The following is a 23,179-nucleotide window of genomic DNA, read 5'->3' on the forward strand; positions in this document are numbered from 1 at the left end:
CATGAATTTGTGCTTCCACTGGAAGTGTTTGGGAGGCTGTCTTGAAATCTGATTTCCCTCCTTCTGTTTATTAGTGTTATCGTAGCACCTTGAAGTCCCAGTCACAGACTAGGACCCCATTGTTCTAGGGCCCTATACAAACAGAACAAAAAGACAATTCCTGCCTCAAAACAGCTTAGACTGTAAATATAGACATTTTAGTCATCTCTCAATGAGGGTACAGAACCAATACCCTGTGACTTACATGCCCATTCACCCACCATAAATAATGAATAGCAAATACATATTTGCAAAATGTGCTGTGCTTAACAAGTTATAATTATAGCAGTTTTTTTCTAGAAAGCATTAAATACAATCCCCTCTACATTGTAACACATTTTGTTTTCCAGATGGTCTAAAGAAAGAATGGATACACAATAATGCTTTGCATTTCTATAGTACCTTCTGTCCAAGCATCAAGACATTTTATTAATAATGAATTAAGCCTTACAATAGACTGGAACGATGTAAAGATATCTCTATTTTCAGGGTACAGAGGGTAAAGTTTTCAAAAGTGCCTAAGGCTGATCTCCAAAGGTTTATAGCATCTAAAGGTTTGAATAGGCACCGAGAGGAATTTTATGCCTTAGCAGATTAGGCACCTACCTTCCATTGAAATCAATCTGAGTTTAAATCAATGGGAGCTGGACCCCTAACCTTCTATGGCTCTTTTGAAAATCCTACTAGGTGCACATCTACATCTCTAAGCACCTGAAAACCTTTGAACATCTGTCTCTAAGGCCCATTTTCAAAAGTAACTTAAGAGGAACCTACACCCCCCCTGACTTCACAGAAAACCTGGTCCCACTGAAGTCAATAGGAGTTTTGCTATTGATTGCAATGAGGCCAAGACGTCAGCCTTGGTCTCCTAAATCACTTTTTTTAAATGGGACCGAGGCTTCTAAGTCACTTAAGTACTTTTGAAACTGGTGCGACTGCTGGAGTGGGATACTGGTTTATAACCAGAGATCAGCACCGAGAGATAAAGAGGCAACTTTCATGTAATCTAAAATAATCAGATTCAAATGATAAAGGTATAAAAAGGCTTGTCTACACTTGAAATGCCATGTCACTTCAGTGTAGACACTATCTACGCCAATAAAAGGAGTTTTCACATCAGCATAGGTAGTCCATCTCACCAAGAGGCAGTAGCTAGGTCAATGGAAGAATTCTTTCATCAACCTAGTACTGTCTACACAGGAACTTAAGGCTGCTTAACTACATTGCTCAGAAGTGTGGGTATTTCATATCTCTGAGTGACATAGCTGGGTCTATCTTAGTCCGAAGAGAGACTAACAGACTGACTACTCAAAACCTCTAATACATAATATCAGAATATTTGTTTTTATTCTGAGCTGTACCTCATTAACAAAACTTAAGATATTAAAGTTTCAAAGTCAAGCACTCAACCTAGGAAATGTAGTGCTTCTGTTAGATATTGCTTTGTAGTCTAGATGCTTTAATTTCCTAATCACTTAAAATACTAAGGGGGATATTTTCAAAGCACAAAGAGCATTTAAACACCCAACTCCCATTCATGCCTTTTAAAATATCCTCGTAAGTAAAGGTATGTACTCATTTGACCTGATTGCAATAGGAAGTAGAAAGCAAGAGAGAGCTTTCATATAAAAAAAACTTAAGAAATAATAAGCTTACCTAACCATGACTAGTCCCTCTTCAAACTGGTTACCACTCCATGCACCAGTTGCCCACAGAACTTGACTAAATTGTACATGTAAAGTGATCACATGACTTTAGAAGAAAGAAGCAAGTTGAACCGAGTGAGTGAGTGTCAGCAAATTTGTAAATTAAAACCAATAGGCTTGGAGGATAGTTAGCCAGAGTTCAAAGGCAAAATTCTTCTCTGATATAGTCAATGGAGTTGCATCTACTCACATCAGGAGTGAATTTGGTTCCATATCTCTACCATGCCAAAACTCCAGTTTATAACCTTATAATTCTCCAGCCTTCTGTACAGTATAGTTGCTTTGCTAGGTAAAAGGTTCTGATACTTTGAGTGCTGCTGACAAGTTCCCTTAGTGAATTGTTCTGATGGCAAGGCACCAGTACAGAATGTGATGACACTTTTACGCCTATTTTGCAAACCCTGGAGAAATCAGATTGAATTTGGACTGCTAACAGTCTCAATACCTACAAAACTGCCAAATTTTATGAAGTCTTCAGTCATTTACTTCACTGACACTATCCCAGGCTAAAAATGCTCCAAGTGAACTGATCTAACACTAATGTACATGGATATTTTCTGACAACATGTGATGGCACCTTTATATCTCAATTAGTGAAGGGATCAACTTAAAAATGTGTGAGCACAGAATCTCAGCACTGTTTACAAAAAAAAAAAAGGTGGGGGGGAGGCAAATTCTATCAAAGCTTTTGCAGTTGTTTACATATCCTGGACATTATTGAATATTGTCATGCATTTGTGTTGAACTACTCCAACAGCAAATTGCTCTGAAAGTTTAGAACCTTTTACCACAGACTGCTCTGATGTTAACCTGCTCAAATTCTTCTTTACAGCATAGGTTCGCTAACATCTTAAAAACCGTCTTTCATCAGCTGTCTAAATATTCACATGGAATTGGACATACTAGCAAAAATATCAAGAACCCATCATGTTTTAATGTTTTTAAATGTCTTATTTTATGGAGACCAACTAGCTAATTCCAGGGATTAGAAATTACACTGGTCCTGTGTTCAGAACCAGCTACAATTAATTTTGGACATGTAGTAACAAAGCACCTTTAGACTGTGACAGTTGAAGCCGGGTGTTCTGTGAACTACCAATAGCTAGAAGTAGAGATGGTACAAAGAGTTGATTCTAGGATCCAGGTTTCAATTAAGTCTAGACAGACATTTGGAACTAAGACTGAATAGGGTTCAGGTTTGGATTAGAGAGTGCTGAAATCTTGTGATTGTTCTTCAGCCCAGAATGATGAAAATCTCCTGAGCAGCTGATTTTTTTTAGATTTCTGCCATCTTGAATGCTAGAAATCTTGCCAGATCCGTTGTTCATGTGAGATTTCTGTTTTGGGGTTGGAATATTGGGGGGGGGGGAGAAACAGCTCATGTGACTTCAAATGTATCCAAATAAAAAGGTTACACATACTAACTACACCCTATTTAAGCTTTTTCAGAACTGATAAGATCGTATCCTAAAATGTTATGGTAGCATGATTTTTTTCTTTTGAATATAATTCTCCACTTATTTTTTTTATTTAATGAACCCTTTTATGGGAGTTTTACTCTGGCATAAGGTGTGTTTTGATAACTGAAGGCTGTTTGTTTTGTTTCAGTTTTAGCCTATGTGAATACAACAAGTAATAGCAGACTGGTACAATTCTTTCCACTCTTGCTTAGGTAGCTATTATCCCTTTTTGCACCTTTATAAAGGCCTCATCCTGAAATCCTTAGTCCCATAAGTAGTAGTACAAAACACTGCAGCATGTCTCTTCAGCAACATTGGCTACTCTGAGTTGCACATCACACCAGTCCTCCGCTCTCTACATAGACTATCATGTCAAGTTCAACGTCTCATCTCTTATCTTCAGAGCGCTCAATGGCCTAGGCCCAGTGTATATAAAAGATCACCTAAAGCTCCAGGATGAAGATCATGGTCAACAACTCCATTTCTCAGGCACAGTGGAACTCTTTACCATAAGGGTAAAGCTCTTCTGTGGAGGAAAGAGAATTTTCTCAGGGACTAGTCTGAGACTGTGGAACAAACTCCCGCAGGAACTAAGGACCATCAAACCTTATTACCCTCTGGTTCATGTGCAAGGTGCACTTCTTGGTACATGCAGCTATGCTTATATTAGAGACGGCCAAGTTAAAAAAAACCCTACCAAAATAAAACACTATACTCTACACACTATTCTCCCCTCGGGAAAAGAATGAGACAGACAGAATGAACCACATGTAACAGATTTTAGTCATGTCACTTAATGCACTACTGGAAGGTATTCAGATACTATAGGAATCAGGTTGGCATAAGACACCATGTGAATTAAAGGTTTTCAAGTCTGGGCCTATAGAATGTAGTCATTTCAGTATTTGGTTATACTTCTAAATATTTGTTTATAAAGTTCAGATGAGCAGATGTAATGGATGAAATATCACTGCTAATTTTATTTACCCTTTCTGCATCTGTTTTATATAACGTTGCCATAAATAGTTCCATGTAAATATTTTATATTTAATTTCTTAATATTTTCAAACATATAAAAGCTTCAGAATAATGTCAGCCAATGTCCTTAGGGGAACAGAGGGAGGATAAGAGTGACCTGATTATGCAAATAAATGTTCTGGCCAGATCCTCAGTTGATGTAAATCAACATTGCTCCATTAATTTCTGTGGAATTATGTTGACTGAGTATCTGGCCTTCTGTTTCCTACATGGAAAAATGTATAGATGAAAGTGTATTATTCTTGTGATGAGAATTAGATGGGGAAATGTATGAATAATTGGTAGTTTTGGTTTTTTAAACTTTCTATATGTATTTTGAGTATTTAATGAACACTGTGTACAAAACTGAACAACAGATATCATAAGAACATAAGAAAGGCCGTACCGGGTCAGACCAAAGGTCCATCTAGCCCAGTATCCTGTCTACCGACAATGGCCAATGCCAGGTGCCCCAGAGGGAGTGAACCTAACAGGCAATGATCAAGTGATCTTTCTCCTGCCATCCATCTCCACCCTCTGACAGACAGAGGCTAGGGACACCATTTCTTACCCGTCCTGGCTAATAGCCATTAATGGACTTAACCACCATGAATTTATCCAGTTCTCTTTTAAACTCTGTTATAGTCCTAGCCTTCACAACCTCCTCAGGTAAGGAGTTCCACAAGTTGACTGGGCGCTGCGTGAAGAAGAACTTCCTTTTATTTGTTTTAAACCTGCTGCCTATTAATTTCATTTGATGACCCCTAGTTCTTGTATTATGGGAATAAGTAAATAACTTTTCCTTATCCACTTTCTCCACATCACTCATGATTTTATATACCTCTATCATATCCCCCCTTAGTCTCCTCTTTTTTCCAAGCTGAAGAGTCCTAGCCTCTTTAATCTCTCCTCATATGGGACCCGTTCCAAACCCTTAATCATTTTAGTTGCCCTTTTCTGAACCTTTTCTAGTGCCAGTATATCTTTTTTGAGATGAGGAGACCACATCTGTACGCAGTATTCGAGATGAGGGCATACAATCGATTTATATAAGAGCAATAATATATTCTCAGTCTTATTCTCTATCCCCTTTTTAATGATTCCTAACATCCTGTTTGCTTTTTTGACCGCCTCTGCACACTGCATGGACATTTTCAGAGAACTATCCACGATGACTCCAAAATCTTTTTCCTGACTTGTTGTAGCTAAATTAGCCGCCATCATATTGTATGTATAGTTGGGGTTATTTTTTCCAATGTGCATTACTTTACATTTATCCACATTAAATTTCATTTGCCATTTTGTTGCCCAATCACTTAGTTTTGTGAGATCTTTTTGAAGTTCTTCACAGTCTGCTTTGGACTTAACTATCTTGAGCAGTTTAGTATCCTCTGCAAACTTTGCCACCTCACTGTTTACCCCTTTCTCCAGATCATTTATGAATAAGTTGAATAGGATCGGTCCGAGGACTGACCCTTGGGGAACACCACTAGTTACCCCTCTCCATTCTGAGAATTTACCATTAATTCCTACCCTTTGTTCCCTGTCTTTTAACCAGTTCTCAATCCATGAAAGGACCTTCCCTTTTATCCCATGGCAGCTTAATTTACATAAGAGCCTTTGGTGAGGGACCTTGTCAAAGGCTTTCTGGAAATCTAAGTACACTATGTCCACTGGATCCCCCTTGTCCACATGTTTGTTGACCCCTTCAAAGAATTCTAATAGATTAGTAAAACACGATTTCCCTTTACAGAAACCATGTTGACTATTGCTCAACAGTTTGTTTTTCTATGTGTCGGACAATTTTATTCTTAACTATTGTTTCGACTAATTTGCCCGGTACCGATGTTAGACTTACCGGTCTGTAATTGCCAGGATCACCTCTAGAGCCCTTTTTAAATATTGGCGTTAGCTAATGTAACTTCCAGTCATTGGGTACAGAAGCCGATTTAAAGGACAGGTTACAACCCTTAGTTAACAGTTCCGCAACTTCACATTTGAATTCTTTCAGAACTCTTGGGTGAATGCCATCTGGTCCCGGTGACTTGTTAATGTTAAGTTTATCAATTAATTCCAAAACCTCCTCTCATGACACTTCAATCCGTGACAGTTCCTCAGATTTGTCACCTACAAAAGCCAGCTCAGGTTTGGGAATCTCCCTAACATCCTCAGCCGTGAAGACTGAAGCAAAGAATCCATTTAGTTTCTCCGCAATGACTTTATCGTCTTTAAGCGCTCCTTTTGTATCTCAATCATCAAGGGGCCCCACTGGTTGTTTAGCAGGCTTCCTGCTTCTGATGTACTTAAAAAACATTTTGTTATTACCTTTGGAGTTTTTGGCTAGCCATTCTTCAAACTCCTCTTTGGCTTTTCTTATTACATTCTTGCACTTAATTTGGCAGCGTTTATGCTCCTTTCTATTTGCCTCACTAGGATTTGACTTCCACTTTTTAAAGGAAGTCTTTTTATCTCTCACTGCTTCTTTTACATGGCTGTTAAGCCACAGTGGCTCTTTTTTAGTTCTTTTACTGTGTTTCTTAATTTGGGGTATACATTGAAGTTGGGCCTCTATTATGGTGTCTTTAAAAAGCACCCATGCAGCTTGCAGGGATTTCACTTTAGTCACTGTACCTTTTAACTTCTGTTTAACTAACCCCCTCATTTTTGCATAGTTCCCCCTTTTGAAATTAAATGCCACAGTGTTGGGCTGTTGAGATGTTCTTCCCACCACAGGGATGTTGAATGCTATTGTATTATGGTCACTATTTCCAAGCGGTCCTGCTATAGTTACCTCTTGGACCAGCTCCTGCGCTCCACTCAGGACTAAATCTAGAGTTGCCTCTCCACTTGTGGGTTCCCGTACCAGCTGCTCCATGAAGCAGTCATTTAAAGTATCGAGAAATTTTATCTCTGCATTTCGTCCTGAAGTGAAATGTTCCCAGTCAATATGGGGATAATTGAAATCCCCCACTATTATTGAGTTCTTAATTTTGATAGCCTCTCTAATTTCCCTTAGCATTTCATCATCACTATCACCGTCCTGGTCAGGTGGTCGATAATAGATCCCTAATGTTATATTCTTATTAGAGCATGAAATTTCTATCCATAGAGATTCTATGGAACATGCAGATTTGCTTAAGATTTTTACCTCATTTGATTGTACATTTTCTTTCACATATAGTGCCACTCCTCCCACCCCCCCCCCCTGCACGACCTGTTCTGTCCTTCTGATATATTTTGTACCCCGGAATGATTGTGTCCCATTGATTGCTCTTAGTCCACCAGGTTTCTGTGATGCCTATTATATCAATATCCTCCTTTATCACAAGGCACTCTAGTTCACCCATCTTATTATTTAGACTTCTAGCATTTGTGTACAAGCACTTTAAAAACTTGTCACTGTTTATTTGTCTGCCCTTTTCTGATGTATCAGATTCTTTTTTATGTGAATGTTTATCATCTGATCTGGCCCCCTGGTTGCTTGTGCGCTGCTTTTTAAAGCCCTGGCCTGGGTGAATGCCCCACCCACTGATTAAGGCTCAGCCAATTACCAGAGGCTTCTAGCCTTCAGACCTTCCTTTGAAGCTCACAGCTTCCAACGGCCAGCCACAGCACACGGTCCTCCAAACAACCAAACAGACTGACAAACACAAGCTCAGCACACAGCAAGTAACCCCCAAACACAAACAAACACACACTACAGACAGTCACTTACCCCAAGGGTCCTGTATTTGCTCCTCCTTCACCTGGAGAACTCCCTTGCGAAACTCCCTGTTAGCAGCCCCTGGTCACTACAATCCTACAAATACATTGTCCAAGAAGCACCATGTATCCTAATAAAAATATATAATCTGTTTCCACCTAGTACTAGTGCCTTCTCTCACAAGCCATAAGAGTAAATCTCTTTTAAAAGACAACTGCCTTTCTTTTAGGCAACAATCTTCTATTTACTGGAAGTACAGTAAAATATTATTTGTCTGATACTTTATTTTGATTTAGAAAGTATCAAGAAAATGCCTAATATAAAACACTTTCCTTACAAATAAGTTACAGATAAATATTAAAACAAGCTTTAACCATTACCGCTTACAGCAAGAGGCCCCAGCAAAGATTCCCACAAAACTTCCCACGTTCACACAATCTCAAACCCCCATTTTGAAATGTTTTACTAATTATTTAGTGGACCATATCTTTGTTCCTTATGTACCTGACTGATACATTTCAAATACTAAATTTAAGAAATCATCAAAACATTTCCTCTTTGCATGTTGTATTTAACTGAAGTGCAGATTCAAAGAGAAAACAGCATGAACAAGGGATTAAATTAGCATTACCTAGAAGATCAGAATGGTGCAAAAGGCAAATTAGATGGTTTTACATCTTGGGATTAATCTACAGCATGATTTAAGAAGGAAGCTGAATGGCAAAAGAGTGGTCATTTTACCATGTTTCATATTACAGTAGAACCTCAGAATTATGAACAACTCTGAAATGTTGGTAACTCTGAACAAAACGTTATGGTTCTTTCAAAAGTTTACAACTGAACATTGACTTCATAGAGCTTTGAAACTTTATTATGCAGTAGAAAAATGCTGGTTTCCCTTCATTTATTTTAGCAGTTTACATTTAACACAGTACTATAATGTATTAGCCTTTTTTTCCTGTTAATACACCCCAGGACTGTATTAGGTTTTTTGTAGCTGCATCACGTTGTTGATTTGTATTCAATTTGTGATCCACTATAACCCCCAGATTCTTTTCAGCAGTACTACCACTGAGCTTGCTATTCCCTATTTTGTACTGTGTTTGATTTTTTTTTTTTTCCTTCCTAAGTGAAGTACTTTACTTGTATTTGTTAGATTTCATCTTGTTGAATTCAGACAAATTAGTCAACATCCTTTTGAATTCTAATCCTGTCCTCCAATGTGCTTGCAGCCCCTTCCAGCTTGGTGTCATCTGTACATTTTATAAGTATACTCTCCACTACATTATTCAAGTCATTAGTGAAACCAGACCCAGGATTGTCCCTTCTGAGACCCCACTACATACGCCTTCCCAGTTTGACAACAAATCTTTGATAACTACTCTGATTAGTCTTCAACCAGTTGTACTATCTTATAGTAATTTTAACTAGACTATTTCCCTGATTTGTTCATGAGAATGTCATGTGGGACTATGTCAAAAGTCTTACTATAAGCAAGGTATAATATCACCTACAGCTTCCCACACCATCCACTAGGCCAGTAGCCCTATCAAAGGGAAAAATTAGGTTGGCTTGCCATGATTTGGTCTTGATAACAAATCCATGCTGGCTATTCCTTATAACCCTATTATCTTCTAGTTGTTTTCAAATTGATTGCACAACAACTTGTTCCAGTATCTTTGCAGGTATCAAAGTTAGGCTGACTGGTCTATAATTCCCTGGATACTCTTTGTTCTTCCTTTTAAAGGTAGGTACTATGTTTGCCCTTCTTCAGTCCTCTAGGAGCTCATCTGTCCTCCATGAGTTCTCAAAAATAACTGCTAATGGTTCTGAAATTGCTTCAGCTAGTTCCCTAAGTACCCTGGGATGAATTTAATCATGCCTTGCTGACTTGAATACATCTAATGTGCCTAAATACTCTTTAACCTGTTCTTTCCCTATTTTTGGTTTCGCCTTCCTTTCCCCATTGTATTGAGTATCTGGTCACCATTAACCTTTTCAGTGAAAACTGAAGCAAAATAGGTATTAAACACCTAAGACATTTTTATGTCATCCGCTATCCTTCCCCATTAAGTAAAGGACCTACATCTTCATTTCTGTCTCTTACTCCCAACGTATCTAAAGGACCTCTTCTTATTGCCTTTCTTGTTCCTTGCACTGTCCTTCAGTACATCCCACTTAACTTGCCACTAAATATTAACAATGGAAATCAGCTATATCTTTGGTTTCCATGAGATGGTGGCTTCTGTCTTTATTGATTGTGTTGCAGTAATACTAGGACTTTAGAAGATCAGATCATTGAATATGAGTCAATTTGGTTATTTAATGCCATTTACAAGAGTTTGTATAAGAATTCTTATTTAAACAGGACAAGTCAACTGGTTTCCATAAGGAAATCACGACCCATGTTATCAAGATATGAATGCTTACAAATTCTATTTCAAAGTGAAATGCTGGTCTGCAGTGTAGTGTATTCATATGTGTGAATATATTGATTTATGGCCTTGGTAATACAACCAGTATAATGCATACGCAGTGCCCTACTCTTCATGACAGGAATATAGAAATATCAAGATGTGATTCTGCAGACAGCTCATTTCTTTCAAGAGGTTTTGTAGTTAGAGGCTGGTAAACAACATCTGATATCAGAAGCAACAAACAAGACTATAGGAGCACAAAGAAAGGCTTTTTCAAATCGTGATGTTTGGTCACTAAAGTTTAGAATCCTGATTTATATCAGGCCTAAACATAAGAGAAGCACATGAAAAGGGCCATAGCCAAATGTCTTGATAAGATTTTCACGTACCCTTAGCTATACTCAGGAAACCCACACAGCTGTTCAGTGATAAATTCTCCTATAATTCATATCAGAGTCTGCATCCTAATGCATATACATGAGTCTCTGTAAAAAATCAATTGCATTGCTTTGGGTCATACACTTTTTATTGTCCTCAATGTTATATACAATCCTGAAGTTCCTTGTGATAAATAAAAAAGATGTTGTATTTATGAGTGACAAGATATTGAAGGGGAAAACATTCCTCACCCCCATCTGATGGAACTAGTGTGTTTTTCATTCTTATGAAAGCATCTGCAATATTGACACTTGATTTATTTAGCATATCCAGGAAGGGAAGATGTGTGACAAAGAGATGCAAATATTGTAAACGTAACAGAATAGTTTTTAGCATTCTATAGCCCTCATTCAGGAAGGTATTTAAGCACACACTTAAGTCCATCCCTATTCAGCACTATACTTAAGCACATGACTAGTTTTAAGCACATTACGTCCTATGGGGAATTACACACATGCTTAAAATGCTGTACTGAAAAGAGATGCTTTCCTGAAGAGGGGCCTAAATGAGGAGGAAATCAGTAGGTAGAGTGAAAAAAGGCACAAAATTTTAACGGTGAAGGCAATTAACCCTTTGAACAACTTATGAGAGCCATGCTTGATTCTCCATCACTCAAAGTCTGTCTTTAAAGACTGGATATCTTTCTAAAAGGTATGCTGAAGGTGAAACAATAGTTATAGGCTTGATGCAGAAATTACTGGGTGAGAATCTCTGCCCTGTGTTTTGCAGAAGGTCAGACTAGATTATCTGATCCCTTGTGGCATTAAAAATCTAAAAAAATGTACTGTGAAAGAGTAGGAAGAGGAGACTGAAGAAGATAATGATGGAAGCAACAAAGGGAAGGAGAGGCTTGTGAAGGGGACTAGCAGGGAGGAATAAGGTGGGGCCTAGGGGTTAAGCAGTGTGAGGGAAGTGAAAGTTACAACCCATGAAAATCCCAAGTGGACTAGGGAGGCTGAAGGTCCAAAGGCTGGCTCCCTGGGTTGGCTGCAGTTGTTTGCTCTTCAGCTTTCACTCTGTCATCTTCCGCAATACCTGTTATCTTCCCAAAAAGCTAAACAACCACTCTCTAGAAACATGTTAACTAAGTATTGCAGCAGCCATGGAAAAGGAAACCAACAAAAACTTCTTCACATTATTAGAAGTGGAGATCCAGCAGCTTCAATGGAACAGCAGCTAACATATTGGAAACATGAGACTGTCCCTTGAGGAGAACACAGTTTTTTGTTCTTTAGCCTTGCCTTTGACATCTGGTGCTTCACATCAGGGTTTACACGAAAGTGAGTGAAAAGCAACATCACCTGATCTGGCTTTCCTAAATTATAGTTGCTCTTCTAAGAAACAGAGAAGTCTCAATATTTTTATGATTCTCTGTAGACAGGACCAAAGTGATGAAGGAATTTGTAGAGGTGCTAGGCAAAGCGAAGAGGACAGGGAGGTACCAGAGACTTGGACACAGGCAGTCACACACAATGGGAATCAGGAATCAGGAACCAGGAGTCAGAGGCCAGAGTTGGACTCAGAAGTTAGTGTCGCTACCAGAAGTGAGGCTGGGAAAATGCAGGCACAGATGCTGCTGTGGCCATACACAAATACTCTGAGTGACCACTGAACTGCTGCTGGACTTCAGAGCTGGTCTGCTGACTCTTCCCACCAGTCAGATGGCATACCCCATCCTGCAGCCTACTACAGGCCAGCTGTGCTCATTAACTGCAGACCCTGATTCCTGACAGGTATGCTACACATGTCCTGAGGTGTAAGTAGGTATAGCAATGTGCAGATCCTTGTAAGGAAGAACAAGAAGATTAATTCTGAAGTTCAACACTATAGGGAGCCTATTAAATTATTCAAATTTGGGGGAGTCATGAGGTGCAAATCAGAAAACTGATTTTCAGCAGCTGTTTTTGAATGGAGTGGAGAGAGGTGAAGGTAATGTTGACTGTTGACTGTTAACTGCTCACATTAGCAACATGGTTGTGAAGGGGACAGCCCTGCCTCCTGATCTCCAGTTGCCACCACGCCTCTCCACATCCCGAAAATCACTGATTGTTAGAGAGCAGGCAGGAAATCCTGCCCCCACTGCCTGTACTTCCTCCACTGAAGGGTGGGATTGACACTCCAGAGGGGGTCAGTGCTGCTGCTGGGACTGGTAATTGGTTTCAGGCTACCTGTCCAGCTCTGAGCCAGATACCCTAGAAAAGAGGCCTGCACTGCCAAGAGGAGACCACACAGCAGAGGTGCAAGTTGCTGTCTACAAAGTCCTAGCAGGCCCAGATTCAGCCTTTGCTTTCCTGGTTATGAAACATTGATTGGAGGCCATAAATCATTCAGCTACACTTTAAGCAGATGCAGCATGCCTGGTGCATGTACCTTTAGTAAGCTGAAAGCAAGGGGAAGCAGGCTAATGGCCTGCTTCAAGCATTCATGGCAGCCTACCAGTAATTAGCACTTATATAGCATTTTTAATCCTAATGCACAGCTCTCAAAGCATCGACCATTGTAAATAAGTATCATTATCCCCACTTCACAGAGAGGCAAGACACTTAACCTCTCTGCAGCTCAATTTCCCCAAGGTTGGTCACTGAGCCAGTGTCTGAGCTGGGAATAGCTGCCACCACTAGCCCCATATCCAGTCCACTGGAACTATTCTCTTTAAATACTCTGAACATTTTTCACCCTTAAAAATGACAAGCTATATATAGGTTCTCTGGTAGAAGCTTAATTACATGAACTTCAAGTAACGGAAAATGGAAGTGCAAAAATGCCCTGCTTCAGCTTTTAAGGCAAAAAAATGTAACCGGTTTCTTTCTCCCACCAGTACCAGTTTACTCCTGCTGTCTCTTCAGTAAAAGAAGAAAGGATTCACTCCAGGAGGCTTATTCTTCCCTGCAGAATACAACTAACTCCCATTGGAGGCATATTAGAGTGTCAGTGGTAGCCCCTCTTATCCCGCAGGGGTACAGTTTAGTTCAGCTTTTTCTCCATTGATTATGCTGCTCTTTTCTGGAGGCATCCAGAAACCGGATGAGCTGGCACACACCAACTGAGAATGTGCCCCCCTAAATCTAATGCAACACAGCCATTTAGTCTCGCTCTTGCAGAGAAAACTGTTTCGTACTGGTTTTACACCTCCCATCACAATTTTTAAAGTGAGACTAATCAGGTTAAATTTGGCTCAAAAATGTAATCAATATTAAGGGTAAAATGAGAATAAAATTATTATAATTTTTGTTATGTCATTAAAGTTGCCTGTGCCTTTACTGAAGTGCAGGATATATTTTTCATTACTTTCATACATTTAGTGCCTGGAGAAAAGTACCTGACGTTTATATAATTATACAAAATACTCAAGTTAACCAAAGGAATTCCAAGAGGCTTCTCCTTTCTGTCACCATGGAGACAAACAAAACCAAAACAGTGTCTTGTCTTGACCAGGACATCTCCCTTTGTATAAAATATCAGTTTGATACAAATGCATTAGGAAAAGACCCAACTGTGACAAGGAATGGTAGGGTTGTGTTATGAGATAGATAAATCTAGGTGTAAAGTGGGCTTTTTCACCCTCCCAAGAAAAATGTCTACATAAACCTATGCAAAGAATTCTAGAAATATTATTTTTGAAAAGACTTTTATAGTCACTCTAAAAATGCCATTCAGAAAAGCCTCTGGAACAAACATGAAATTGAAAATCTTTTAAACCTTTGTATACTTCTTAAATGTTGAAATGACAAATTGTTTTGAATGGCATGTTTGCAAGTATTTGTAACTAAATAAGGAAGCATCGAATGTAATTTACTAATTTTACTAATATCATTGCTATTTAAATGGTAAAATGCTTTATATACCAACATGGACTCTAATAATCTTGCTAAACAAATTATTGATTTAAGAAGCCATTTAAATATAGAAAATTTATATTAATCGGGTATGAATTAATTACTGGCAGTGCTCAAACACCCAACTCACAAAGACAAAGAGAATCATCACTCCAAAAATTGTTATAAAGAATCAACAACTTCCTTAATAACTATTTAAGCTGAAGACTCTCTTTAAGGGGCATTGAATTTTAAAAGATTGTTTTGAGAACTAAAAACAACTCTCTGTAAAGAATAGGTGTGTTTGGACTTTTTAAAAACAGAATTTCATTTTCTGTTGAGCTCTAATAAAACTATAGAAATATCTCAGAAATTGACTGAATAAAAAGTGTAAAACTCTAACTTTAAAGATGCCATAAAAACAATAGAAATAACCGTCAAGGAAGAATTACAACTTTAATATATATATGCATTAACAAACTACATGTTCATAAGATGCAGAAGCTCCTAAAGACAACCCATGAAGTACTCAGCCAATGAAAGAGTGACAGCAGCCAATTTGAATTTGAACAAGCCTGAAAGAGGAGCATTTTTCTATAATTTCATAGAAATAGAAAGAAGAGCATACAATACTGTGAAGTGAGCACCCCACGCATACACCTTCTGCTACCCTACTTAAACAGCAAGCACTCCACAACTCATTCTGTCTCTACAAGCAAGCCACTATGCACAGCTAAGAAAAACAGAGAAGACTTGAGAAGAAACCAACCCTTGGAAAACCTTCCCATGCCTTCAACATGGATTGGTGCATTTTGTCAATGCATCTGACATTGGTCATTGCATTCATGCCAACTCTTTCAGCTTTCTTAATACATGTCTAATAATCTGATGCTTTCCTTAAAATTCCATCTGCTTGAGTCAGACAACTGCATGAGAATTTCAACACTCCGTAAAGTTTCTGTCCCTCATGGTTGTGCAGAAAAGCTTGAAAATGTGAAGCAAGTGTACCGAAGAGGCTTGGAAATCAGAAGGCAAATAAAAAGAACCCTAGACCTATTTTTAAAACATGATTGTTTTTAAGCAAATCTCAACTTTGAGGGCCTTACTCATGATATCTGAGCTCTTTAGATTGGTGATACTACAATGATGGTGGCAGGATCCCAGTCTAGGTAAATCCTTGGCATGGTTGGGTACTGCATCAATATGGGGAAACTTCAATGGTAGGATTCTTTTTCTCCTAAGGGGAAATACCAAAGAGTAGTTCTGGCTATAAGAAGGGTGTGCTTAAGCCTTCTGGATTATAACGGGCAATGCTACCTGTGACTCATGTCTTTAGAATAAACTAGCTTTTTTTCCATAAAGCCAGTTACAGCACACATAACTAAAACCTCTACCTTTGCAGGGGGTATCGAAAGAGGCAGCTTTTTCACCCTCCCAAGAAAAATGTCTAAGTAAACCTATACAAAGATATACTTAAGCCACTGTATGAGTGTGACAGATATGTCTCCATTGGTCTCGTCTATATCTCTCTCTAGTCCTATTACTGTAAGCGGGATGACATGGCTCTGAGTCACTTCAGTGAGTTCTTAAAGGAGCAGTCCCAGGAGTAGAGGAAGCAAGCAGAGGGATTCCTCCAGAGGGTTTCCTCCAGGGCAGATTGGCAGAAGCCCCGGGGGGGGGGGTTCGCCTTCCTCTGCAGCGTGGGGCATGGGTCACTTGCTGGAAGATTCTCTGCACCTTGAAGTCTTTAAACCATGATTTGAGGACTTCAATGGCTCAGCACAGGTTTGATACAGGAGTGGGTGAGGGAGATTCGGTGCCCTGCGTTGTGCAGGAGGTCAGTCTAGATGATCATAATGGTCCCTTCTGACCTTAAAGTCTATGATTCCTGAAATACCAGAACAAGTGAGGGGGCACATCATTCTGCAGAACATCAAGGTGAGCCTCAAATCCAACAGCTCCCAAGGAAAGGGGGAGACCTCTGGGAACAGGGTTTGAAGTCAGGGATATTCTTCTTCAGGACACTAGAACATGACAACAGATGCGCTCTGGGAAATGCTCAGCCAGAAGAGTAGCTCCCCTCTTGTCTGTGTCTCAGGAGCAGAAGATCCTGACTCTTCATTACAAAGTTAAAAATAACCTCTAGCCATTAACCCTTGAGGTACTGAGGTGAGTAACAGCAGAGAACAGTGTTCTAAGGAGTGGGCTGCATGTTATGGGTGGGCTTTTGCAGTTGACAGAGACTTCCTGTTCAGAGTAGAAACCCAAAATGCATTCACACTATTGCAAAACCTTCACCATGCTTTACAGATGGTGGGTCTTGGTGTTTAGGAGGCTCGCTGGTCCTGGAGAGATCCTGGTAGCAGAAAAATAGGTTCACTCTGGGGTGGGAACTAACTGAGTGGGTTGGCAAGAGGTTGCTTTTGGGAAGGTGTTGGCTCACGCAGGGAATGAGGCGATTGGCCTTTCAAGAAGGGTTAGTGGCTTAGGCACTTGTGATCCTCACTGTGGCTTGGTGAGGGCTTATATCTATAATAAGGATGGTCCTCCTCCTGGTTCAGAAGGGGAGCGGAATGAGTATGTAGAGCTGGATGGGGTCTGATCTCTGGCTTCAGGGTCTCAGTATGTCCATGATTGGGTTTGAACAGAAGCCAGAGCAAAATGTGTGAGGTAATGGTCTAGAGGCCCTTCAATCAGCTCTGCAGCTGGAAAAGAGATTGAAATAGGCCCTGCTGGATCTGCACAAACTGGCAACAGAGAAGAGAGACCCTCATGTGAGTGTAATGGGGACAAAGAGAGGGTTGAGGGTATACCTAGCATTCATATCTGGCCTTGCTGCTCAGAGGAGAGACAGACACTTGCCCTCAGTTCCAGACAGCTCTACACTAAGTAAAGGAAGCCCTCATTGTGATGAGTTTGGTCACAAAGACCCCCTTGGGACTGTCACCTGATGTGCTGAGACTACCTCTAAGCCCATTTTCTCTGCGAGTTTGGGCCTTCAGAACCCTGCCTTGTCGAACCAGACATGCAAGCCCACTGCAACACAGACCCAGCGTCTGAACCACATCCCCAAAGCTGCAAACTTAACTGAAAACAGCTTAAGAAGTGCTCCTGTCTCCAGCACCCAGACACCCAGCTCCCAATGGGATCCAGACCCCAAATTAATCCGTTTTACTCTGTATAAAGCTTATCCAGGATAAACTCATAAATTGTTCACCCTCTATAACACCGATAGAGAGAGATGCACAGCTGTTTGCTCCCCCTGGTATTAATTACTTACTCTGGGTTAATTAATAAGCAAAAGTGATTTTATTAAGTATAAAAAGTAGGATTTAAGTGGTTCCAAGTAATAACAGAACAAAGTAAGTTACCAAGCAAAATAAAACAAAACACGAAAGTCTAAGCCTAATACAGTAGGAAACTGAATACAGGTAAATCTCACCCTCAGAGATGTCACAATAAGCTTCTTTCACAGACTAGACTCCTTCCCAATCCTTTTCAGACCAACGTTGTGGTTTATGATCTCGGTCCAGCAATCACTCACACCCCCGTAGTCACAGTCCTTTGTTCTAGTTTCTTTCAGGCATCTCTTTGGGGTGGAGAGGCCATCTCTTAAGCCAGCTGAAGACAACATGGAGAGGTTTCCAGGGCCTTTTATAGTCTCTCTCTTGTGGGTGGAAACCCCTTTGTTCTTCTCTGCAAAATCACAGCAACAAGATGGAGTTTGTAGCCACCTGGGCAAGTCACATGTCCATGAACAATTTAGCTTTTTGCAGGCCAACGCCATTGTTTACATGTTAGTTTGAATGTTCCCAGGAAAGCTCAGAGGTGGATTGGCATCTCCCGAAGTCCATTGTCAGTTAAGTGTTTCTTGATTGGGCACTTACTCAGAATAGTCCTTTCTCAAGAAGCTGACCAAATGCTTCACTGATGCTACTTAGAATCAAACACATTGAGATACAAGTACATAGCCAATATTCATAACTTCAAATACAAAAATGATACACACATACAGACAGCATAATTATAACCAGCAAATTACAAGCTTTCCATAGACACCTTACTTGATCTCCTTTGTACAAGATTTGGTGCAACTAGAGGACCTTGGTTGCAACACTGATCTATACAGTCACAGTTCACATTAATAATATCACACTCACGATTCAGCAGGTGTGAAGCTCTCTCAGCCCACAGGCAGAGTTGGGTTGTAAGGATGGCTCTTCAAACAGTGAAGGGGGCACCTGTCCCTTTGATAGATTATTGCCAGATTAATTTCCAGTACTTCCTTTTCTGGAACTCCTGGCATGAAAGGGTAACTTGCTGATTCTCCATATGGAGTAAGGATTCCTGCCATGTTGGTATCTTGAACACTGGCAGCTCATCACCTTCATGCTCCTCGTCTTCGAATACCCTTCACAACAGTGTGGCCACTGAGGATCGTGGGTGGCTTAAAGTGGGATTTGTTTACCTTTGAAATTAGAGGAGGGGAATTCGCTAGACTTTTTCCTTGAGGAGATGGCAGTTGACACATGGTCCTTCCCTCCCATTTATTTAGCGTCTACATCCAGGGCATGTCAGAACATGAGCCAGGCATTCACCCCTAACGTTATCTTGCAGCTCCTTGGCTTTCTCGAGTCCCATTACACTGCTCTACAGCCAAAATGCTTCTGAAATAAATGTAGTCAAACTTTACTAATTCTGGGTCACTGAGAACGAAAATGATGCTTAAAATTGTTGATTGGCTCTAGTTTTCAAGATATGCTATTGGGTCAGTATATACGACCCTTGACTTGGGAATGGCGGAGGATAAGTGAGTTATAAAGGGAAGGGATCTCAATTTAAACCAGAAATGACTAAAATACATCTTTGACTGGATCTATGAATAAATCTATGACTGGGTTTGGACAGTACTTGCTTTTTAGGCAAAACAATGAATGATGCAATCTGAAGCTGGTATTGCGTCATACATTATATTAATTGCATCATGTTATTCCTAGAAGTCATGGATGATGCAATCATAACGAAGCTTACATCACTCTGCTGAACAAATTGCCCTATATCAGCTCTAGAAATCATACAGTGTCGTGCTCTTATTTGTCAGTGTTTGATTTTGCAAAGGGACACCTTTCTGTTTAGCCAAAGTGAGCAGAGATGCCTCGTACTTGTGTGAACAGTGCAGATAACTTCTGCTATGTTTGTGGTGAAGTGACTTTTGCATCACAAAAGTGCAGTATAACCACTATGGTTAAGAAAGCCTATCACCTTTATTTTGGCTGCAAAATTGGAGATCAGGACAAGAGGTGGGCCCCACACATATGCTGCAAGACTTGTGCAACAAATCTTCGCCAGTGGTTGAACAGGAAAAGGAAATCTATGCCTTTTGCAGTGCCAATGATTTGGAGAGAGCCAACAGATCATACCAGCAATTGTTACTTCTGCATGGTGCCTCCAGTTGGGAAAGGTGTGTCAAAGAAGAAAAAGTGGACGGTGCATTATCCAAACATTCCATCAGCTATACGCCCAGTACCCCACGGAGAAGGACTGCCGGTTCCTGATGCACCAGAATCATTCTCACTTGAGTCAGACGAGGAAGAGGAAGAGGATGAAACTTCTGGTCCTGAACCGTCAATGTCACAGGACCCACATTTTCTCCCATCCTCCTCCTTTGAACCACACCTCATAACACAAGGTGAACTGAATGACCTTGTCAGGGATTTGGAACTACCCAAGAGTAAGGCAGAGCTGTTGGCCTCCAGACTACAGCAGTGGGATCTCCTGGCAGGTGATGTTAGGGTTTCCATGTTCCGTGACCGTCAAAAGGATCTTGTCCCATTCTTCTTCATGGAAGGTGATCTTGTAGCCTGCAACAACATCGATGGTGTGATGGCAGCCCTCAACATCGTTCACGATCCAGATGAGTGGAGACTGTTCATTGATTCATCGAAGACGAGTCTTAAAGCTGTTTTACTGCATAATGGCAATGTTTTGCCATCAATTCCAGTTGGTCATGCAGTCCATATGAAGGAAACCTATGACAACATGAAACAACTTTTGAGGTGCATAAACTATGACCAACATCAGTGGCAGCTTTGTGGCGATTTGAAGGTTGTTGCTCTCTTGCTTGGTCTGCAGACTGGATACACAAAGTACTGCTGTTTTCTCTGCGAATGGGATAGTCGTGCAAGAGATTCCCACTACATCAAGAAAGATTGGCCACTCCGACAGCCATTGGAGCCTGGGAGGAAAAGTGTTCAGCATCCACCACTTGTTGAATCAAGGAAGATTTTGTTACCACCCTTACACATCAAGCTGGGTCTGATGAAGAACTTTGTCAAGTCCATTGACAAAACACAAGCAGCTTTCAAGTACCTCCGTGGAAAATTTCCAAGGTTAAGTGAAGCTAAGATAAAGGAAGGTGTCTTTGTTGGTCCTCAGATTCGTGAACTTCTTCGAGATGATGCATTTGACCATGCACTGCGTGGCAAGGAAAAGATGGCATGGAAAGCCTTCCAGTTAGTGGCAATAAATTTTCTCGGAAACAACAAGTCAGACAACTACAGGTTGTTGGTGGAAAACCTCCTCAAGGCATACAAAAGCCTTGGTTGCAACAGGTCACTAAAGATACATTTTTTTGCACTCTCATCTAGATTTTTTTTCCACCGAACTGCGGAGCAGTGAGCGACGAACACGGCGAGCAATTTCACCAGGAAATTGCAACAATGGAGAAACGCTATCAGGGCAAATGGAGCCCATCAATGCTTGCAGACTATTGCTGGACAGTGAGAAGAGATGCTCCGTTTAATGAATACAAGAGACAAGCCAAGAAGCGCCGAGTAGACACTGAATAGGACTAAACTATGTACATAATAGTTTTTTGCCTTTTGTTTCATAATAAATTTTATTTATATAACCTTTTTGCTGATTTTTAAAGTGTTACATAAACAGGACAGGTGAAATATTATTATGTAAAGCAACCATAAACACATGAAAAGACCTAGGTTTACAATATACATAGACATAAAATGTAAAAACTTAAATATCTTAGAAACAGTAGCCAATCAGTTGTTTTAATTGTCATATTTGAATTCAGCACATCAAAATACATAATAAATAGCACATTTTATCGCTGAAGCAGACGACTTCTCAAAAATTGTAGACCAGTGTTATCTGGATGAGCGTGTGACAGGTTTCAAACAGCTGGGAGACCATATCACCAACCTGAAGCATCTAGGAGCAGCCCAGAGGGGCATGGGAGAGTATCTGTTTGACAAGCACGCACTGGGAAAGAGCAGCTAAACTTCCCACTACAGACAGAGATTACTGTGAGGACCCATGAGGCTTCTGTTGCTTGCAGAGTATAGCACAAATATGTAACCTGAAAATACTGTAAATAAACTCTGCTGTTAACTCCAGCTGGAAGTCAGGTTTCTGTTGGGGGCTGCCATAAAGAGTAATTGGGGGGGAGGAGAGAGACTTCTCTGGAGATCTCTGCAGAGAATAAACATCTGAATCTGCCAAAGACTGTACTAAAACTGGATAGGGTTTGGAAGATGGAACTACAGATTTGATTTATTTTGGGGGTAGGAGGAAGAAAGGGAATGCTGAGGTTGGGGGAATGGGATAAAATGTGGCAGGATTAAATGCTAAGGGAGAGGTGAGGAGTACTTCAGAATGGAATTGACTGGATGAGGGGAGGAAAGAGTAGATCAGAATTGATAAGAGGTGACGAGTAGAGTAATGAAGTGGGGTGGAACCACAGACGAGACTGTGAAGCCCAAAAAATCCATGGGGAGAGAATTGCCTGTGTAAAAGAGAATCCAGGTAAGGGGCTGTAGGTGGCATAGAGACTGAGGGAGGGGTGTGGTAGAAGAAAATAAAGAGTGAGTTTATTAGTCTCTCCATGCCAAACTATGGCCCAGGGGCCACATCTGGCCCTTCAGATGTTTTAATCCAGCCCTCGAGCTCCCGCCGGGAAGCGGGGTCTGGGGCTTGCCCCACTCTGCACATGCCGTGGCTCCTGGAAGCAGTGGCATGTCCCACCTCCGGCTCCTATGCGCGGAGCAGCCAGGAGGCTCTGCACACTCTCCCTACTCCAAGCGCCGCCCCCACAGCAACCATTGGCCAGGAACCTCATTTCTGCCCCCATCCCAGAGCCCTCACCCCTCCCGCACCCCAACCCCCAATTTCATGAGCATTAATGGCACGCCATACAATTTCCATACCCAGATGTGGCATTCGGGCCAAAAAGTTTGCCCACCCCTGCCGTAGGTACAGGAAGATCTCAGTTCATATATTAATCTTAAAAATCTGCAAGGACAAAATGAGGACAGACTATCATAATGGCCCCTTCTCATCTCAGAGTCTATGGATGTGCCTACACGCAGTTGGGAGGCGTGATTCCCAGCACAGGCAGGATGCACTACCTCACCTAGAGCTAGTGTGCTAAAAACAATCGTGTGGATGTTGCGCCCTGGGCAGCAGCTTGGGCTAGCTGCCTGAGCTCTAACCGAGGAGGTCAGGGGGCTTGGGTGTGGGGTGCTAGCCTGAGCCTCTGCCAGTACAGCAATGTCCACACCACTATTTT

Source organism: Emys orbicularis, chromosome 1 (assembly GCF_028017835.1).
Source record: "Emys orbicularis isolate rEmyOrb1 chromosome 1, rEmyOrb1.hap1, whole genome shotgun sequence".
In the NCBI taxonomy this organism is placed as follows: Eukaryota; Metazoa; Chordata; order Testudines; family Emydidae; genus Emys; species Emys orbicularis.